The following is a 20,119-nucleotide window of genomic DNA, read 5'->3' as shown; positions in this document are numbered from 1 at the left end:
AGAGGGAGAAGCACTTTAAAACTGTGGAATTCCCACAGGCCCAGAGATGGGGAGGACCTGCCTCATCATCACATAGCAGGTCTGAAGCGGAGCAAGAGGGCTTGGGTGGTTCCTGACTCCTAGGACGTTTCGATTCCCTGTCCCAGTAGTGGGGAGGGGGGAGGGGGCTGCGGAAGGCCAAAGGGGCATGGGGGCAGCACAGGGAGGTTGAGTTTTCCAGACAAAAGCCCAGCCTCAAACACCTTGTTCCTCCACGCCCCCTCTGTCTGTCACCAGTCTGGGAGTAGGGACAGGGACGAGGAGATGACACAGCAACCACCAGCAGGCAGTGACTCGGCCCCAGCATCAGACAGGGAGTGACCCCTCGTTCCTGTGCCATCCAAGCCCCTCATCTCCTCTCCCACGGAATAAGGGAGACACACCAGTACCTACCCTGGCCGCCCGGAGGCCTTCACACCCTGGCCCAGGTGGCCCCTGCATCCCCACAGCAGCCAGCACGTACTCACAGGGTCACACCCAGGCATTCAGACATTCACCTCCAGGCAGCAACACACACACGGCCACATGGAGAAACAGATTCCACACACACACGCACACACACACCTTCATGTGGTTCCCAACACATGTGACACTATCCTCACTACAGATGCACATGGGTGCTCTTCATACACAATTACAAGAGTTAGTTCTTCCGAGCACTCATATTAACTTATTTAATTCTCACAACACTACTCTGAAGTAGGAACTATCATTTTTCAGGCAAGGAAACGGAGACCCAGAGAGGTGAAGTCACTTGCCTAGAGTCACACAGCAAATTAGTGGTGGAGCTGGGATAAAAATGTAGCCTATGGGGCTTAAGAGCCCATGCTTTTAATTATTGTTTAGTAAGTTATGAGAGTTCCTGTTGTGGCTCAGTGGGTTATGAACCCAACTAGTATCCATGAGGATGCAGGTTCGATCCTTGGCCTTGCTCAGCAGGTTAAGGATCCCGAGTTGCCCTGAGCTGTGGTGTAGGTCACAGACACTGCTCAGATTCCATGTTGCCATGACTGTGGCATAAGCTGGCAGCTCTGCTCCTATTCTCTGACTCGACCCCTAGCCTGGGAACTTCCATATGCTGCGTATGTGGCCCTAAAAAGACTAAATACATAAATAAGTAAAATCAGTTACATATGTCAATACATTCACATGCAGATGGTCACATTCATACGGACACTGGGCATTCACCGCCCCCGCCAAACAGGCAGACCCAGAATCTAGGTGGCCTGGCCTTATGTGCTGGCCCCACCACTTAGTAGTTGGGTGAACTTGAGCTAGTCCTGTCTGGAGATTCAGTTTCCTTGTCTGGGAAAGGAGAGCGGGCATAGTGCCCAACTCATGGAGTTGGTGAAGCATTATGTGAAGTAACGCTCCTGGGACGTGCCTGGCACATCGTAGAGGTTTGTTTGGTTTTTAAAGCAAAGCCACCCTGACCTTTGCAGATGTAGACCTTCTAACATGTCACCTGACACAGAGCTACATAGGATCACATTATAGCTTTCGTGGGTCCTGGGCACTCTTGCCTTTGTGGGCCTCTTTCTCCATAAAGACATCTTTAAAATTACTTTTCATCACTTTGTTGGTATTAAAAAATATCCTATAGTCTAACATTTTATTTGACCCAGAAGTTCAGTTTTTCTTTGATTTTAAGAGATTAGGAGTTCTTGCTGTGGCGTGGTTCACAGCTGTGGCTGGAATTCACTCATTGGCCTGGGAACTTCCATATGCCACAGATTCAGCCAAAAAATAAAATAAAAATAAATAAATAAATAAAATAAACATTTTCATGGACCCTTAACATTGTGATGGGCCCTAGTACCATGCCCTTTGTGCCGAAGGGAAAAATTGGCTCTGGAGACACACACACACCCACACCCACACACACACACTCATACACAGAGTCTCACTCAAATACACACATGGACGTGCACACCCCGCACACAGAGCATGGGGTGGCCAAGGCAGGTCTTTCCCCATGAGGCTCAAGCCCAGGGAGCTTCCAGGACGAGGAGGACTTGAGGGTGGGGGAGGGCAGGATCCCTGCTCCGTCTCCCGAGGTCTTGGCTCTGCATGGGGGGGGGGCTTCTGCCCCGACAGGGTGGGGCTGGGGGGGCAGTGGCAGCTCTTTGCTCACAGCATCCTGTAAACAGTCCTGGGGCCCGATTCTGCCAAAGGGAGCCCTCAGCCCATCTTGCCATTCTTTTGGCTAAACCCTTTCTACTCTGTTCCTCAGTTTCCCCATCCATAGGGCGAGAAGGAAGGTTGACGGTGCACTCTGGAAGTTCTTTCTGGTTCTGAATTTTATTCATAAAAATGAGGAGGAGGGTTCTGTAGATAAAGGCTTAGCTCCGCTCAGAGCTTTCCCGCGCCTTATCCCCGTTCACCCTCACGCCGCATCGGCCCCGTAAGTTGCTTCTGCTCTTGTCCCCGTAGTAGAGAGTAGGAAACCGGGGCGCAGGGAGGTTCCGCCTGAGAGCAGGGCTTCTCAGCTGTTACTGTGATCACAAATCAGCCGGGCACTCTGGTTACAGTGCACATCTGGTGCAGTCTTTTGCATTTTCAGGTGGCCCCTGGGTGATGCCAAGGCTCTGGCTCTAAAAGAAAGGTCTGTGAGTTTCAGAGGCACAGGAGGAGGCAGTGTGGGGTGTGTTCTGTGGCCGTGACTGCGACTCTGTGAGGGTAGAGCCCCGCTGGTTCGTAACTTCTGACTCCGACGTGCCCAGCATTGAGTAGTGAGTGCTACTGGCTGACTGGGCCCGCTCCCTTCTGAGCAGTCCTGGAGGCCTGCCAGAGGGGTGTCTGTGGAGTTTCAGGGAAGCGGAACAGTTCAGATGGAGGACTCTTAGCTTGCCCCCCCTCCCCCAGTACCCCTGCATCCTGCAGTCAGACTCCTCACTCACCTCAGCCCCTGGTGAGGTCGGGCATCACCTGGCCTGGGCAGCCACCCCAGTCTCCCCTCCCCTCCTCTGCTTTGGGTTCCAGACACTGTGCCCTCTCTCCCTGGTCCTCAGGTCTTTGCCGGTGCCCTTTCCTCTGGCTGGAGCACAGCCCCTTTTCCTTCCGCTAGCTCATTCTCGCTTCTGCCAGGTCTCGGCTGCTGTATCCCCTCCTCTGGGAAGCCCTCCCTGGGTCAGACCCCAACCCCTTCCCCTGCAAGCTCTGCTCCCCACTTTGCCTGTCTGGGCACGGGCTGGTCTGCCTCCTGGGGCTGTATTCTTGTTAAGGTGCTGACGGAGGCTGTCCTCGTCACTCAACAGGGGCTCCATAAATATGTGTTGATTAAATGAATCTTCACCTTCCTCTCCTTTATTCTTTCATAAACCCTGACAGGCTGCCTGGGCCAGAAACGTACCTGGGCCTCCCTCTTCCCTGGCCATCGCCTTGATTGAAGAGGGATGATGCTGCCGGCCAGGTGACAGGCAGGGAGGCGGTCCCTGGGTGTTGGGGCCTGGCTCCAGGTGTTAAGAAACAGTGTGGCTTCCCTCTTCTTCCTGCCTCTTCCAGAGAGGAACCAGGCTGAGCTGGTGACCCTGGGTCCTCCTAGGGGTGGGGTGCACGTATGTGTCAGGGGTGCAGAAGAGGAGGCATGGTTTGCAGAATCCAAACCCCAGAGGCAGAAAGACAGAGCCAGGCAGGCAACACGGCTGTACCCGCACACACCTCTCTCCTCTGTCTACCCAGACACACGGCTAGCTCAGCAAACCCACGGTCACACATAGAGCCAGACACACACTGTCGTGCTCACACATCACAGAGGTATGCACACATCAAGTGACACAGCTCCCAACAGGCACACAGCTCCACACACACAAACTGGCAGAGCCAGGCGCCCCCACTGACACAGTGAGACCCCCCAGAGCTGTGGACTCAAAGAATTCCTTAGCTCTCCATCTGCCTCCCCAGTCACCCGGGCAGAAGAGGCTCCACAGACTTGCTCTGAGGTGCATAAAAGCCTACAGACCAAGGCACACGGATACACAGCAGCCCAGCGCCCAGATCCCATTGCTGTGCACACTCTTTCCACGCACACTCACAGCCACGCACACACACAGTCTCAGGGAGCAGGCATGCAGACACAGCTAAGCAGAGGCTGCTCTCAGATGCTGGCTTGTCTCAGGCCCTAGCCCGGGCGTGCCGCGGACCCCCTCACTATGGGGCCAACCTCTCACCCGCCCCCACCCCAGACCCACACACGCTGATGGTGTATCCCCTGGCTGTAACTGCTCCAGGCTTTGGGTGGCTGGAGGGTTCAGGGAGACCCGCGCAAGTCAGGAGGACTTCCTGGTGGAGGTGCGTTTGGCCAACTCCTGTCAGATCCTGAAAAGATTTAGATGAGGAGACAGCCCCGACAGCACTTGCTTCCTGCAGACAGGCAAGGCCGGAGGAGAGGAAGCAGGAGAGACTGTGGGAAATGAAAAGGAACGACTCGACCAAGGTGGTGAGGATGACGGGTCTGGCGCCCTTTCCAGCTGGCCCTCGAATGAAAATAATACGAGAAACATTCATAATACAGCTGGCAGGCATTGGAGGAAACTAACCACCTGCCCGGTGTGCCCTCCAGCTCTGCCACGTCGCCTCTGTTGAACTCTTCCCGCGTCGCCGTGAGGGGCACGGGCTGTGCACTGCGGGCACACGGCTTCTCTAGACCTTACTTGCCTCACCAGTCACATGAGGACAATACCAGCATCTCCCGCTAGAATTTTTTTTGTTTTTTAATTTTATTGGAGTATAGTTGACTTACAGTGTTGTCTTAGTTTCAGGTGTACAGTGAAGTGAATCAGTTATACACATGTCCATTCTTTTTCAGAGTTGTTTTTGTTTTTGTTTGCTTTTTAAGGCTGCACCCGCAGCATATGGAGCAGGATCCAAGCCACGTCTGCAACCTACACCGCAGTTCACGGCCAGACTCTTTTCCCATATAGGCCATTACAGAATACTGTAGAATTCTCTGTGGTATACAGCAGATGTGGAAGCTCCCGGGCCACATTAGTGACAACTGCTAGGCCACCAGGGAACTCCACTATTTTATATGCATAGTAGTATGTATATGTTAATATCAATCTCCTAATTTATCCTTCACCACCACCACCTCAGCGTTTTGAAGAGTAAATGACTTTGTACATAAAAATGCCCAGAGGGGTTCCCGTGGCAGTGCAGCAGAAATGAGTCCGACTAGGGACCACGAGGTTGTGGGTTCAATCCTTGGCCTAGCTCAGCGGGTGAAGGATCCCTCCTTGCTGTGGCTGTGGTGTAGATCAGCAGCTGTAGCTCCAGTTCCATCCCTGGCCTGGGAACCTCCACATGCCGCTAGTGCAACCCTACAAAGCAAAAAAAAAAAAAAAAAAAAAAAGAAAAGGCCCAGAACAGGAGTTCCTGCAGTGGCACAGTGGCTTAGGGATCCAGCCGTAGCAGCAGCTGTGCCCTAGTTCGCAGCTGCTGCTGGGATTGGGTCTCCGGCCTGGGGACGTCCATACGCCGCTGAGTGCGGTGGAAGAAGGGAAAAAAAAAACGCCTAGAACAGTGCCTGGCAGAAAGGACTTCCCTGTAAGTCTCAGCTATCTGGCCCTAATTATTATCCCCACTCAGCAGTCAAGGAAACCGAGGTCAGGCGCCCTTCGCGAACTTGCCTGATCGGCCCTTCTGCGGAGTGAAGGCTGGTGCCCGCCCAGGTCCTGAGGCTCCATGGCCCTGGGGTGCACAGAGGCAGGGCCTCCGCTTGCCGCCGGGTGTGTGCGTGCGTGCGTGAGCGCACGTTCGGTGGTTCCATTGTTCTCTGCGCAAACACTCAGACCCCATCCACCCCCAGCAGGTCATCCAGCTGCTGGCCGCAACCCACAGCCTCCGGGTCACACCCACGCAGGCTTCCTCTTCGCCGCCCAGGGGCCTCCCCACCCGCTCCGCCGCCCCCCGCGCCCCTTCCTGCACCTTGAGGAGGCCTGCGGCCCGGTGGTCTCTGGCTGGAGCTGCCCAGTCCCTGAGTCAGGCCCCGTGCCCCCTCACTGACCCGAGTGCGGCCTGCCCGGCCCCCGCTGCCAGACGGCCACGCGGGGGTGTCGTGGGGGGTCACAGCGGGCCACGTGCCCGCGCCCTGGATGGCTGAATTCCGCCTGTGATTCAGTCAGCTTGTCTGGGCCGCCGGGGGTGCCCTGGCCGGTGATGTCAGCGGCCAGGTATGCGGGCCGGGGTTTCTCCGAGGTGACTCAGGCGCCTGAGTTACCCTCTCCCTCCGGCAGACACTCTGGGCAGTTATCCAGGGCGGGCGGCCGGCCGGCTGCCTGACGCTCCCTTCCCGGCCCCCTCCACGCCCTCCAACGCCCTGAGCTGTGGGAACAGCGGGCTGGGGGACAGCCGTAAGGCCAGCCCTGGCAGCCCACCCAGCCCTCCCCACCTCCCCTAGAGACCAGGACACAGGTTGAACAGCCGGTTGAAATTCATTCATTCATTTAGTCACTCAGTCAGCCACTCAAACACATTTTCCCAGCCCCTCCTCTGTGTCAGGCTCTCAAGGCACCAAGGACAGCTGGAATAAGACAGAAATTCCTCACAAAGCCCCTATCAGCGCCTGAGTATTGTACAGTATTCTTATTGCTGTTGCTACCCCCTCCCCCAGTTCCCCAGACTGCAAGACTCAAGCTGGTTTCTGTTCCTCCAGGCAGCTCTCCAAACGGTCCTGGCTTCTTTAAATCCTTAGCCCCCAAACAGTCCCCTTGGAGGAGGTCCTTTCAGGATTTTGACCTTCACCTCGCCTGCTGCAGCAGGTGCCTTTGCTTCCCTCGTCCCCTTTCCTCTTTCCCAGCCCCACTGAGTGATGTGAATCTCTGCTCTCTCCACCCCAAACTCCACTCCTCCATGGCCTTCCTCAGACCCTGAGTTTCACAGGGGTGATCGTGATCGAGCCTTGCAGATACTGAGTGCTCCCTCGGTCCTTGCAGCAGCGTCAGGGTTTACAAACATGGCTTCATTTGGTCAGAGCCATCCCTGGAGGATGCCTTGTTACCATGTCCATTTTATAGAAAGGAAACTGACATTCGGAAGTATGGTGGTACCCACTAGCTCAGAACAGCTAACCTCTGAATCTGTAACTCAGATTCTGGACACATGCCTACAGGGGCACACAGAGAGGAAGTAATTAATAATACTACTGATGACCAAAAGTGGTATTTTGTACAAGTTTATTCTGTGCCAAGCACCTTCCAAACATTCTCTGTATGAACTCATTTACTCCCTGCAATAGTCCTATGAGTGGGGACAATTTTTATTCCCATTTGAAGATGCGAAAACTGAGGTACATAGAGGTCCTAATGCTACTGCAGTTCAAGTCCACAAATATTGACTGAAGCCGCCTGTTATATGTCACATAGTGCAGTGTGGTGAGCAATGGAAATTAGAGCTACGGGATGCAGCTGGATGCAGCTACTACCAAGACCCCCAAAGCTGAAACACACACATAGGAAACCACCACCCAGAAGCCCAGAAACATTCACACAGTCACACAGATGTGTGCACTTGACGTGGACATACACGAGTCACTGATTCATTTATTCAAGGAATAATTACTGAGTTCCTACTGTGTGCAGGGCAGTGCTGGGGACCCAGCAGTGACTATAATAGCCCTGTGCCCTGCCCTCATGGGGCATGCAGTCCAGTGGGGGAGACAGACAGTAAACAAACAAATATATATTTAAAAATTGTGATAAACACTGTTGAAAGAACCGTGAGAGACAATCATCTGACAAACACAGTTCCCTGCATAGTTACACACAGATGACCATACACAGAGATCCAGAGCTACACACATAGGCACACACAATGAGAAATGCAAGCCAGAGGCAAAACTGTATACATCCATAGGTCCTTACCTACTTGCTGTTTCACATATGACCATACACAAAGACAAGTACACACATGGAAACACACACAGTCAGCAGGGTTCAAATATCTGTATATCCAGATACACAAGTGCAAACTAGGGAAACCACCCTGTCGGTCTGACAGTTGTTCTCACACATGAACGAAGCCCTCATGAGCATTTCACAGGAAATCCCAGTGATTTCATTGTCACCAACAGAATCACTCACCTACAGTCACATCCATTCACAGTCACACACCCAATTTCTTCTCTGCCTGGAGATTCACCCCAGCCCTGGTCACATGAAGCTACTGGATGGGGGGTATGGGGGTGTGTGTTAGGGATGAATTATTAAAACCTCCCAGCTGGGGACAGCTTCCCAGACACAGGATGGAAGGGCCTCGGGCTTCCTGTCTGATGAGAGAGGCTCAAACAAAACAGGCAAGAGAACTCGAGGGGAGCAGGTAGAGGAACGGGAGGGAGCTCTCAGGCTGTGGCTCCGAGTGAGTGTATGTGTCTGTGTGTCTGCCCACACAGGTGGTTCACTTTGAGTCTGTCTCCGCCGGTTGGGACCCCCCCCCCCAAATGCAGCAGTGCACCCAGAAAGCCGGGAGTCCGAAGCAAAAGCAGCAGGCCAGGGAGGTGTGCTTGGATCTATTTTAGTTGTTATTATTTGGAGGAATATGAGACAGCTACGACGCGGGAGACGGAGGACAGACAGACATGCTGGGGAGGAGGGGGCGCAGACGGACAGATACCCAGCGGAGGCGGTCCCAGGTCAGACAGGAGGAGCCGGTGACAAGCAGACGGCGGCTGTCTAAAGGGAAACCGGCAATTTGGGGACCTGGTTCTCCCCCGCTCCCATCACCGCAGCGCCCCCCCTCCCTGGGCTCCCAGTCGTCCCGTCCGCCCGCCCGGGCCGGTCCTGGTTGCGTCCTGTGCGGCCGCGCGACCCGGCCCGGGACAAACAACCTTCACGTTGCTAGGCGACGACGTTCCACAGCCCGTCGCGTCACCGCGTCTGCGCGGGCGGGAGGGGGGAGCACACGGAGATGGCGACGGAGTCGTTTGTTGACGTTGCCTGGCAACCGCCTTGGCGCTGCCGGGCAACGCCGGCCGACTGTTCGTTCTCTTAAAGGGGCAGGAACATTTTACTGGATCCTGCTCTGACTGCGCGACGGGATAGAGGCAGCACAGAGGCGCTGCAGGGAGATGAGAGTTCACTCCTCAGGCGTCGAGGAGGTTTAGGCGAATTGGAGGCTGGGTTAGGCCCCCCTGGTGCAGAGAAAGAATATGAGACAGGAGCTGTTGATATTTAAACTAATATTTGAGGTATTAGCGTTAGATGTTAGACTGACTGCCCATGTGCATAGGCACGCTTGTGGGCACACATGTCCACGGGGGAGTGGGTGGCAGAGATAAACCGATATAGTGAGACCTGGGTTCAAAAACCGACTCTGGGTAACCTTGGCCTGTGACTTCCTTTTTCTGAGCCTCTTTCCTTTCTGAAAAAAGGAGTGATAACATCACCCTCCTCCAGAACTGTGGCCATATGAAGTCTTGTTAAGCACTTGGTACACAGTAAGTGCTCCATATATAACAGGTATAATTATGTTATTTAATAACTAGGTTCTGTCCCTACCTTGCTGGGTTTTTGTAAAGTACTTACTGCCGCACAGCATGCTCAGTACCCCGGGGTTATTGTATTACTTGTCATGTTTTTATTATTATTGCCTCCACTCCGTAAAGGAGCACATCCAAGGGCATTGACAGGCATTGTCTCTCTTGGTGCCTTGCGGTGCAAGGGCTGTGGAATCAGGCAGACGTGGTTGGAATCCTTGTCCTACTGGACTCTGGCTGTGTGACCCCAGGGCAAGTGCCTTGCCCTCTCTGACCTTCTGCTTCCTCCTCAGTGAAACCTGTGATCTCTCACATCTCACAGAGTCACTTGCAGGTAACGGTCCTGGGTGAGGGGTCCCCTCTGGTTGGGTGTGTCAGGTCACTGCCCCATGTCTGCAGCATGACTCATGGGGCTATGTTATGTAAAGCTCCTAGATTCTGCACAGAGGGCAGGTTATATAAACCTGTTTAATGTGCATCCTACATGTCAGGTCTGGGGAGGGGACCTGGCTTGGTAAGCCTGCAATTGCCAAACTATGGCACTGGCTGCTTCTAGGAAGCAGAGCCTGTAAAAGCTGGGCCGTGTGTACACTGTCTCACTGAAAATATGCCCCTCTTGGGGTTTCCCTATCCCCCTAATGGCTGTCTTTCTCCCAATCTCTGCCTCTTAATGTGTCTGCAGTTTTTCTCTGCATCTCTCTGTCTCTGTGACAGTATCTCTGTGCACTTCTGTCACTCACTGTCTCTGCTCCCAGAGTCCCTTTCTGGGTTTCTTCCTCCCTCCCACTCCCCTTTCTCTGTGTCTCTATCCATTTCTGGGTCTCTTTCTGTGTCTCTGTGATTCCCTTTTAATTTATTATTTAACTCCCAAACTTGTTTCCGAAAGGGATTCCATCGATTCTGGAACAGCATCGAGCCTCACAGCTGGCTGCTGTGGGGTGTTGGCCTGGGTCCTCTGCTCTCTGGACCTCTGCTCTTTCCTTTGTGCAAAATTGGATGGAGCGATGAGTGCAAGCTGACAGGGGACCCCCATCACTGTGGGAGCTTGATAAAGGTGGATTGCCCCAATCCCACTCCCAAACGCTGTGGGTCAGAATCTCAGAGAAAGAGGTGGCAGAGACTATGACGTGTGAGCTCCTGCCTGAGTGATTCTGAGCAGCTGAACTGAGGCCTCCCCACATGTGTTCTGATGCCAGGTTCTGAGGCCACATACAAAATGAGGTTCTGTGGAGACACTGGGACCAGAGCGACCTCACCAGCAGCTAGAGGATCCTGAGGGTGGAGGGGTCAGAGAGACTGAGCTGGGGATCAGGGTGGAGACACAGAGAGACGACGATAGCAACACAGAGAGGCAAAGAGACACAAAAGCAATGAAGAGAGAAAGCCAGAAATGGCCTGTTCTGCACACTGCCCGAAAATGCCCTTCTGCGGTGGAGGGCCACATACCCGTCTGCGTGCGAATGTGTGACGTGTTGAACAGGTCGCTGCAGGCAGCACTGGGGTGTGCCGGGTCCAGTGCTGGGATGGAGTGTGGGAAGCACATGCTGGGCTGGGAGGTTCTGGGTGGACCCTCTCGACGTGTACCTGCCTGCCTTTAAGCAAGTGTCCCGGGCCAGCACGGGTGACTGCCTGACAAGCTGCACACTGGTCAGGCAGCATTCTCCACCCTCCCACTGGGTGCGGCTGATGGAGACATAGCTCCAGGGGTCCCAGGACTCACATGGATAAGTTTGGGTATAGCTCTGGCCCCTGAGAGTATTGAGGACGTGGGAATAGCCAGCCTAATAGAGAGGTACCATCTTTGGAGCCAGACTGAGCTGTGAGATCTTGGGCAAGTTGAATGACCTCTTGTGATCTGTTTCTGCATCTGTAAAATGGGGATGACAAGGACTTCTTTGAGGATGTTGTGAGCACCCCTAACACAATGGTAACTGCTGCCATCTACTGAGGGCTTGCCATGAATGTGCCTGTCAGCAAATTCTGCAGCTCTATGTTCGAACACCTCCAGCATCTGATCCCTGCCGCCCCTTGTCCAAGGCACCATCATTTCCTGCCTGGACCAACTCCTGGGGCTCCTGACTGGTCTCTCTGCCTCCACCCTGGCCTCCCAAACAAAGACTATGCCCCACATACAGCCAGAGGGATGCCATCTAAAGCAAAATCAGTTCATGTCCTTTTTTTTTTGCCACACCCGTGGCACACGGAAGTTTCAGTCTTAATCTGAGCAGCAGCTTTGACCCTTTGACCTATGCCACAGCTGCAGCAATGCTGGATCCTTAACTCACTGCATCATAGTGGGAACTCCTCATGTCCCTTTTTTGCTCAGAACCATGGCTCCTAACTCACCGAGAGGAAAAGTCAAAGTCAAAGCTCTCGCCACGGCCCATACGCCCCTTGTCTCTGCCGTTCCCCTACCCTTGCTTCCTCTGATCCAGCCACACGGCATCCTCCTCTTCCTCCAACGCACCAGGTAGGTTCCCACCCTAAGGCCTTCGCATCTGTTGTTCCCTCTGACCGGGATGCTCTTGGCCCAGATATCTGCACCACTTCTCTCTTACCAACTGCTGGGGTTTTTTTTGGCTTTTTGTTTGTTTGTTTTTTCCAAATTTTGGCAGCTCCTTGGTATATGGAATTTCTGAGCCAGGGATCCAACTTCTGGTCTTTGATCAAGCATCACCTTCTCAGGCAGGCCTTCTCTGACCACCATATTTATTTATTTATTATTTATTTTTTGTCTTTTTATTTTTTTTATTTTTTATTTTTTTGTCTTTTTGCTATTTCTTTGGGCCGCTCCCGCGGCATATGGAGGTTCCCAGGCTAGGGGTCGAATCGGAGCTGTAGCCACTGGCCTACGCCAGAGCCACAGCAACGCAGGGTCCGAGCCGCGTCTGCAACCTACACCACAGCTCACGGCAACGCCGGATTGTTAACCCACTGAGCAAGGGCAGGGACCGAACCCTCAACCTCATGGTTCCTAGTCGGATTCGTTAACCACTGCGCCACGACGGGAACTCCCTATTTTTTGTCTTTTTAGGTCCGAACCTGTGGCATATGGAGGTTCCCAGGCTAGAGGTGGAATTGGAGCTACAGCCGCTGGTCTATGCCACCCACACAGCAACGCAGGATCCGAGCCGCGTCTGCGACCTACATCACAGCTCACGGCAATGCTGGATCCTTAACCCACTGGGTGAGGCCAGGGATGGAATTTGCATCCTCATGGATACTAGTCAGATTTCATTGATGCTGAGCCAGGATGAGAACTCCTGACCACCCTATTTAAATGGCACTCCTGGAGTTCCCACTCTGGCACAAAGGGATGGAGGGCATCTCTACAGCACTGGGATGCATCCAATCCCCAGTGGGTTAAGGATCCAGCATTGCAGCAGCTGTGGCCTAGTTCGTAGTCTCCCGCAGCTCAGATCTGATCCCTGGCCTGGGATCTCCATATACATGGGTGGCAAAAAAAAAAAAAAAAAAAAAAAAAGGCACCCCCAACCCTCCCTCCCTCCCCACTTCCTCAGCACTTACTACTTTCCAGTGTGCTTATTTGTGTTTATATATTGTTCATCACCCCATTTCCATGCTCAGAGTGAAAGCTCCCAGAAGGTCAGGGATCTTTGTCTTGGTCACTGTTGAATACCCAGCATTTACCACAGCGCCTGGCACCTATTGGGTGCTTGATAGATATCTGTTGAATGAATGAATGAATGACGGATAGGATGTGCCAGGATTGTGCCGAGAGCTCTCGGTCGGTGAATTCATTGAATCCTTACAACAACCCTATTGTCACAACAGTCCTCTGTGCTAAGCGCTACTCATTTTACAGATATGGAAACAGAGAGAGAAGCCCCTAAGAGGGCCGCGCAGAGGCCCTGACGATCCGAGGTAGGTTGTCTTGCCTTCAGGGGAGTCCCCGCGGACCCGCGGGTTCTCTGTGTGTAACCTCACTATCCCGTGTTTATTTGGGGGCGGGATCCTTGTTTGTCGCGCCGTCTCTCTTTATCACTGCGCTCCAGACAGCGCCGCGTGGCTTCAGACTCCTCGAATTTCTCCGCGTTTCTGGCTTCGGGGCAGTGAATCTCTCCTTACCCGTGGCTGTCCCCCGGGGTCTCTGCGCCCCCCGGGCCGCGGGGGCTCGGGGCCCTGCTCGGTGCGCCCGCCCCGCCTCCATGCACCGCCCCGCCCCGGCGCGGCGAGCTCGCGGCGGGCCGCCCTGGCGCGGGCGGGGCCTGTTGCCCGGAGACCAATGTTTTGCCGCCGCAAACTGGGTCTCTGGGCCATCGCGGGGGGGTGGCCTGGGAACCCGCGCCGGGCGTGGGAGCGGGCCCGGGAGGGGGCGCGGGCGGCCCGGGGTTTGGGGTCCGGGATCCCGGCGGCTGTCTGGAGCCGAGGTGGAATGGGGGACCCGATCTGGGGAGTACGTCGTAGGGATACTGGGGAAGTTTCCAGGAGACCCGAGGGGGCTGGGAATAGGGACTGGAAGGAGTATTAGGGGTCAGTTTGAGGGCGGTGGGGAGGGGTCTGGGGAAGACAGACGGAGGGGGAAGCTTGGGGGAGCCAAGGAGGAGATGGGGGCGGCGGGGGCCAGGTACGAAGGGGGAGGGTAGTTTGAAGGACCCGGTAGAGGGGCCCCCGGCATGGGTGATTGAAGAAAGGCGTGGGAAACTGGACGTTTAGGGGATTCAGAAATCTCCAGGGACTAGCGTGAGGGCAAGGAGTTTGGGGAGGCAGAGTGTAGACAGATATTAGCAGGCTCGGGGAAAGAGCTGAAATTTAGGGGGTATCAGAAGTGAGGGTAGAGAGTTTGGGGGAGATGAGGATCCCTGGGGAGAAGGAGGAGGCTAAAACGGACCGGAAACAAGGGTGAATCAGAGGAGAGGGTGCCCTTGCCACTTCCAGGCTCCCGCTGGGAGGGCCTCTCCCCGCCCATTGTCCCCCGCCTGGCCAGGACGTCCGGCGACATCCCTGGGGACACGACGTGGGGGGGGGGTTATGTAACACTGCCAGGCCCTGGGGAGGGGCGGAAGTTAGGACTCCCGGGTTCCTCTCCACACCCCATCCCAAGGGAGGGACACGGGTTGGGATCCCAGAGAGGTTTGTGACATCAGACGTGGGCGGAGTCCATCAGAGGCAGGAACTCAGTTTTCTAGCTCATCCCCAGCCCACTGGGAAGCGAGGATCCGAGACCCTGGGTGGGGAGGAAAATCCCCAGCAGCGACATTGGCTGAGGCGGCCTGACGGCTAGGGCTGTGGGGCAGAAGGGTAAACGGAGTCCCAGCCAGCATGGACCCCTTTCACTTGATTGTCATTTACAGAGATGTATTGACCCCCTGCTGTGTGCTAGTTAGGGTCTCAGGCGATCGGGACACTGCAGCGAACAGAACAGAAGTCCCTGATCCCAGCAGCCGTGATTCTGAGCCCAGACTGACTCCACCCTCCGCTAGACCACTTGGAAGGAAACTAGACCTTCTTCACAGAGTCCCAGATCATGCATCCTCTCACCCAACCTCTGGGAGACCCTTCCCTAGTGCAGGGGGCAGAAGCCATCCCTCAGCTCCTAAGCCCCTGGTCTCTGAATGACTGCATCCCTGTCACCCCCACCCCCCATGGCCTGTCACTTCCTCCTAATCCTCATCCCCCCCACGGGGCATGACTAGAGATGCTGGTTGTAACAGGCAGTCGGGCGAATCACTCAGACGTCATAACAGCCGGCTGTGTCCCTGAGATGTCATCAAGCAGCCTCCGTCTCCTCCTATGAACACCTCTGGGCCTGTAGAGGGGGTGCTGCCCTGCTGCCAGGGTACTTCAGTCCCCCCAAAGGGAGTCATTTACTTCTGTCCAAATCCATCCTCAGAAGGCTCTGGGAGGCACTTCCTAGCTTCCCTCACTCCTCCTCCAGGAAGCCCCCTTGAACCCCCTACCACCCCCCTCCAGTTCCCTGGGCTCTGGAACTTGGCCCCTAGACTCTGCCCTTTCTGAGCTAACCTGCTTCAATTGTGAAAAGCTTTCAAAGCCAGGCCTTTGAAAGGATACATCCTTGCACCTCCCCTCGCCTCAATTTTCACTTCTCTAAAATGGGCCTAGCAGTGCTGCCTGGCCTACATACTGGGTGGTGAGTGATTTGAGCAAAGTCTCTGTGATGGGCTTGGCCCAAGCTGGGGATATTGTGAGACCTCAATGAATCCTACTGGCCAAGGTACACACGAATGGTTGACGGTGAGAAGTGGGGATCAGAAAGAGGAGGAAAATTTACTTTTTCAAAGTATACTCTTTTCTATTTGTCAATACATGTTCCCCAAATTAAAAAAATTTTTTTTTAATTTAAAAACTACCATCTCTGGACTGACTTTGAAACTTAAAAACTTCCCTGGGCACCCTCTACCCATACCTGCTCATCTTCCTCTTGGGCCTCATGTCAGGGATGACACCACCACCGTCCCTGCCACTTGGCAGAGATCTGGGCCTCATGGTGGGTGCCTCCTTGCCCTCAAAGCCTCTCAGCCACCAAGTCTGGTCCTTCTTGTCTCTTCACTGTCTTTCAAATCTGCTCTCTCCTCCTCTCCTTCCTACCTGGATCCAGGCCCCTCCTCCCCCCCTTCCTCTGTCTACCCCCAGGAAGCGGTCAGAAAGGTCTTGATAAAGCAGAAACCTACAATGTCCCTCGTCTGCTCAGAACCTGCCATTGATGCCCCAGTGCCCTTGGGGAAGTAGTCCAGTTTCCTCACCATGGCCCATCTGGCCCAGTTCTGGCAGGTCCTTGCTGACTTTTCCAGCCTCTTAATTCTTTGATCCAACTACATGATTCTTCTTGTCTTAAAGGATGCTCCAGGGAGTTTCCTGGTGGTCTAGTGGGGGGACCCTGTGCTTTCGCCCCTGCTTTCTGGTCTGGGAACTACGATCCCACATCAAGAAGAAGAATAAAAGGAGCCTCCAGCTTCATCCCTTTGCCTGGTGGTTGAGTCCTGTCCAGACAGCAGGACAGTCAGACACCTACCTGGCTCAAACCTGCTGTCCTCTATGGTCAGAACATCACCACTCCTTGAGGCTGCCGGCCATCCGCAGCCCAAGAGTTCTGCCTGAATTTTCACCGAGGCAACATCTGTCTACTACACTCTTCTCCCTGGGGCCACACAGGACAGGGCTGTTTCTGTTCTGTGGTGTTTCAGAGACTAGAAAGATGCAGACTTTGAACCTTAGGTAAACGTGATATAAATATTTAAGATCCTTGCGGCGATTTTTGGAGTAGGCACTGAGAGAGTCAGTCACAGGATATCAGAATGGGAAGATGCCTTAAAGGATCCAAGTGCAAAGGGGAGACCTAGGTCCAGAGAGAGCAGGGTTCCTGGCTGTTGCCACTGCCTGGAGCTGTTGTGTCCCATCACTGACTTGCCAGGGAGGAAAGAATCCTGGTAGAATTTGGTTTGGTGTACCAAACAGTGGGTGCCAGGCTGAGCCCTGACTCTGGTGACACAGAGACCCCAACCTTGGTGACGACAGACCTGTCACCATCCTGAGTCCCAACTCTGGCCCTGGCCTGAATCCCTGACTCTGGGCACAGATGAGCCCTGAGACTGCTGAGACCCAGGACTAAACCCACTCGATCCACTGTAGAAACTCAACAAGTCAGAGCCTCACCCCCAGCCCTCTGCTTGCAGGTCTGGTGTGACTTCCTGTGACCTCCCCATCCTCCCCCCACAGGAGAGGAGCTGAGGACTTGGGGGAGGGTGGGATTCAGAAAGGCACAAGATTGCAGTGGGTGGGGAGGGAGAATAGGGACAGGGCTTTGGGATGGGTAGGTTGAGAGGTGGGGATGGGGACACGGGGAGGGGGGTGCAGCAGGACTAGGAATTACTTTGATAGGAAAGGGGCAGGTGGTCAGTGGTCTGTGATAAAGGATGGAGGGGAGGCTGAGGATGGGGTGGGGACCAAGAGACAGGGAATTGCGGGAATGGAGGGGGAGGGGGTGCTGATTGGAGGCTGCTGATAGGTTACAGGAAGCGGATTGGGGTCGCAGTTGGGGGCAGCGTGGGGACAGCGGGTGCCGATAGGCGTGGGCCGATCGTCCTGCCCTGGCTACGCTGCGAGGCCCAGCTGAGCCCATCCCCATCCCCCTCGCCCCCGCCCCGCTGCCATCCCCTTCCGCTCCCCGGAAGCGCTGAGTTGTCCTGCCTTATCTGGGGGCCGCTATTTCGGGCTCAGCTCGGAGAGCGAGGACTATTTTTAGCGGCGCTCTGGTAAAAATGGACGCAGCACCGCGCGGGTTCCCGAGGCCGTGCGCGCTCCCTCGCGAGAACTGGGGGGCGGTGGGGGGGGCGCGCCTGAGTCACCTCCCTCCCTCCCTCCCGCCCGCCCCCCAGCACAGCGAGGAGCGCCCGCCGCGGATCATCCTCCCATCGGCACAAGCCTCTTGGGTTCCAGGCCGCCGGGAAGCTAGCGCGCGGCTCAGAATATTCCAGGGCCATCGGAACTCATCCACTCGGGCTCCAGCGGCTGGGCGCCGACTTTTGGGCAGAGGCGTCGCGCCCCCTGGTGGCCCCTGCGGGCATCGCAGGCAGGAGCTGGGCCAGGAGTTCATCCCCCTTCTCTCCCCAGCGCGGCCCCCGCTGGCCCACCCCCACCCATTTTGTAAATGAGGGATCTGAGGCGGGAAAGGCACTGGGCTGAGGGTTTTGCATCATGGATTGTTAGGTACTCTCGTTCTGTTTTAGCTTGGACACCTCCCTCAGTGGAGAACTCACTACCTATTAGAAAACGAGGCACTCTTTGCCTTCATAGGTAGAATTTGTCTTGTTCGACAGGTATTCTTCAAAGGCCTGCTGTGGGCCAGGCACTGGGCTGGGTGATGGGGACACAGCAGTGAACAAGACAGACAAGAGATCTTTGCCTTGGTTCTGATCTTCTAATGCGAGAGAAAAACAGTAAATAAATGCTTTCAGATTGTGGTGGGCACTGTAAGGAAAATGAATGGGAGAAGATATTATAATAAAGAGGATACTTTGGTATGAGTCGTCAGGGAAGGGCTTCTTCTGAGGAGGTGACACTCTAAAATGACCTTCTGATTTCATGCTGTCCCTTATCCCCTTTCATAGACGTGGAGACAGAAGCCTGGAGAAGAACTAATTGGGAATGAACGTGAACAATATAAAATGCATGAGTTTTCACTGTGTGATTGTTCAGCTTCCACTTGGTCTCTCCTGAGCCTGGGAGCTCATTACCTCCCAGCATATAGATACCACTCATCACCATTACTGGATTACTGGTTTTAAAATAATAGGTAGCTTTTGTCCAGGGCCTACTCTTTGTCAAGCAGCCTACAAAATATCTGCATTAATTCATGGAATCCTCACCTTAACCCTTGAAGGTGAGGTAATCTTCCTAGGCCCCATGAACAGATGAGAAAATCTGTTTCCCATGTCCCTTTTCTCCCAGCAACCTGGGCATCTACAGCTTTGCTGGCCTTTTCCTTGTTCTTTGGGAAACCATCCCTTTCTCTCTCTTTTTTTTGGGGGGGGGTGCTTCTTTCTTCCTTCTTACAAAGAGCAGGGATTTTTGTCTTATTTATTTCTCTACTTATCTTTTTAGGGCTGCACCTGCAGCATATGGACATTCCCAGGCTAGGTGTCAAATTGCAACGCTGGATCTGAGCTGCATCTTTATCTACATTGCAGCTTGCGGCAATGCCAAATCCTTCACCTGCTGAGGGAGGCCAGGGATCAAACCTGCATGTCAGGTTCTTAACCCATTGAGCCACAACAAGAATTCCAGGGAAACCACCCCTTTCTCAATTTCAGTTCTGCCGGTCGTCTTGGGGCTCACCCAGTCCTCCGTGTGTGTGTGTGTGTGTGTGTGTGTGTGTGTGTGTGTGTGTGTGAGAGAGACCCGGTCTCAGGCAATCAGAGCATTCCAGTTGGGCTATTCTTTGGTGATGGTGATTGGTTCAGAGGTGAGCATGTGACCCACTTGGAACCATTGGGCAGGAGCCCTTTCTTCTCTCTTGAGTTGACTAAGAGGATGGGATGGGAGCCTAGAGCTAATGGGACTATCTTTGCTGTCTCAAAGAAAGTCTTCCTGAGGAAAAAATCAGAGACATATGAAACTCAGAGATGGAACAATGACTTCATAGCATTATTGGAGCTCCTGGATCAAGCTGTGACTGAAGCTAGTTTTACTCCTTGACCTTTTGAAAATGGAAGCCAATACATTTCCCTAAACCATTTGAACCCAAGAGCTTCCCAATCAATTCACTTGCCCCTCCAATCTGTGGCCCCACCCCAGCCCAGGAACTGATCCTGACATTTTCCACTGCCCCTCAGTCCTTGGGAATGGATCACTGTGCCTCGCTGGAGCCCCATTCATTACACAGTGCCCCCTTGGAGGCCTGGACTCCTTGTATATATCTAGACCCCCCACCTCCCACTGGGCAGATACTCCTGTGGAGCCCTGTGTCTGCTCAACTTCCTGTCCCCAGGCATAGACTGGGATGAGAACTCAATGCTGTCCGGTTCTCCACTGGCTGATGGTGAGGTTACCCTCATGCACCCCCACTGTCTCCCCCTCTCAGGATCTCAGCCCTGTCTGAGCTCTGCTGGCCTCCCAGCATCTGCCCGGCCA

The sequence above is a fragment of the Sus scrofa genome, chromosome 6 (assembly GCF_000003025.6).
Source record: "Sus scrofa isolate TJ Tabasco breed Duroc chromosome 6, Sscrofa11.1, whole genome shotgun sequence".
Classification (NCBI taxonomy): Eukaryota; Metazoa; Chordata; class Mammalia; order Artiodactyla; family Suidae; genus Sus; species Sus scrofa.
This window is presented reverse-complemented; position numbering follows the sequence as displayed.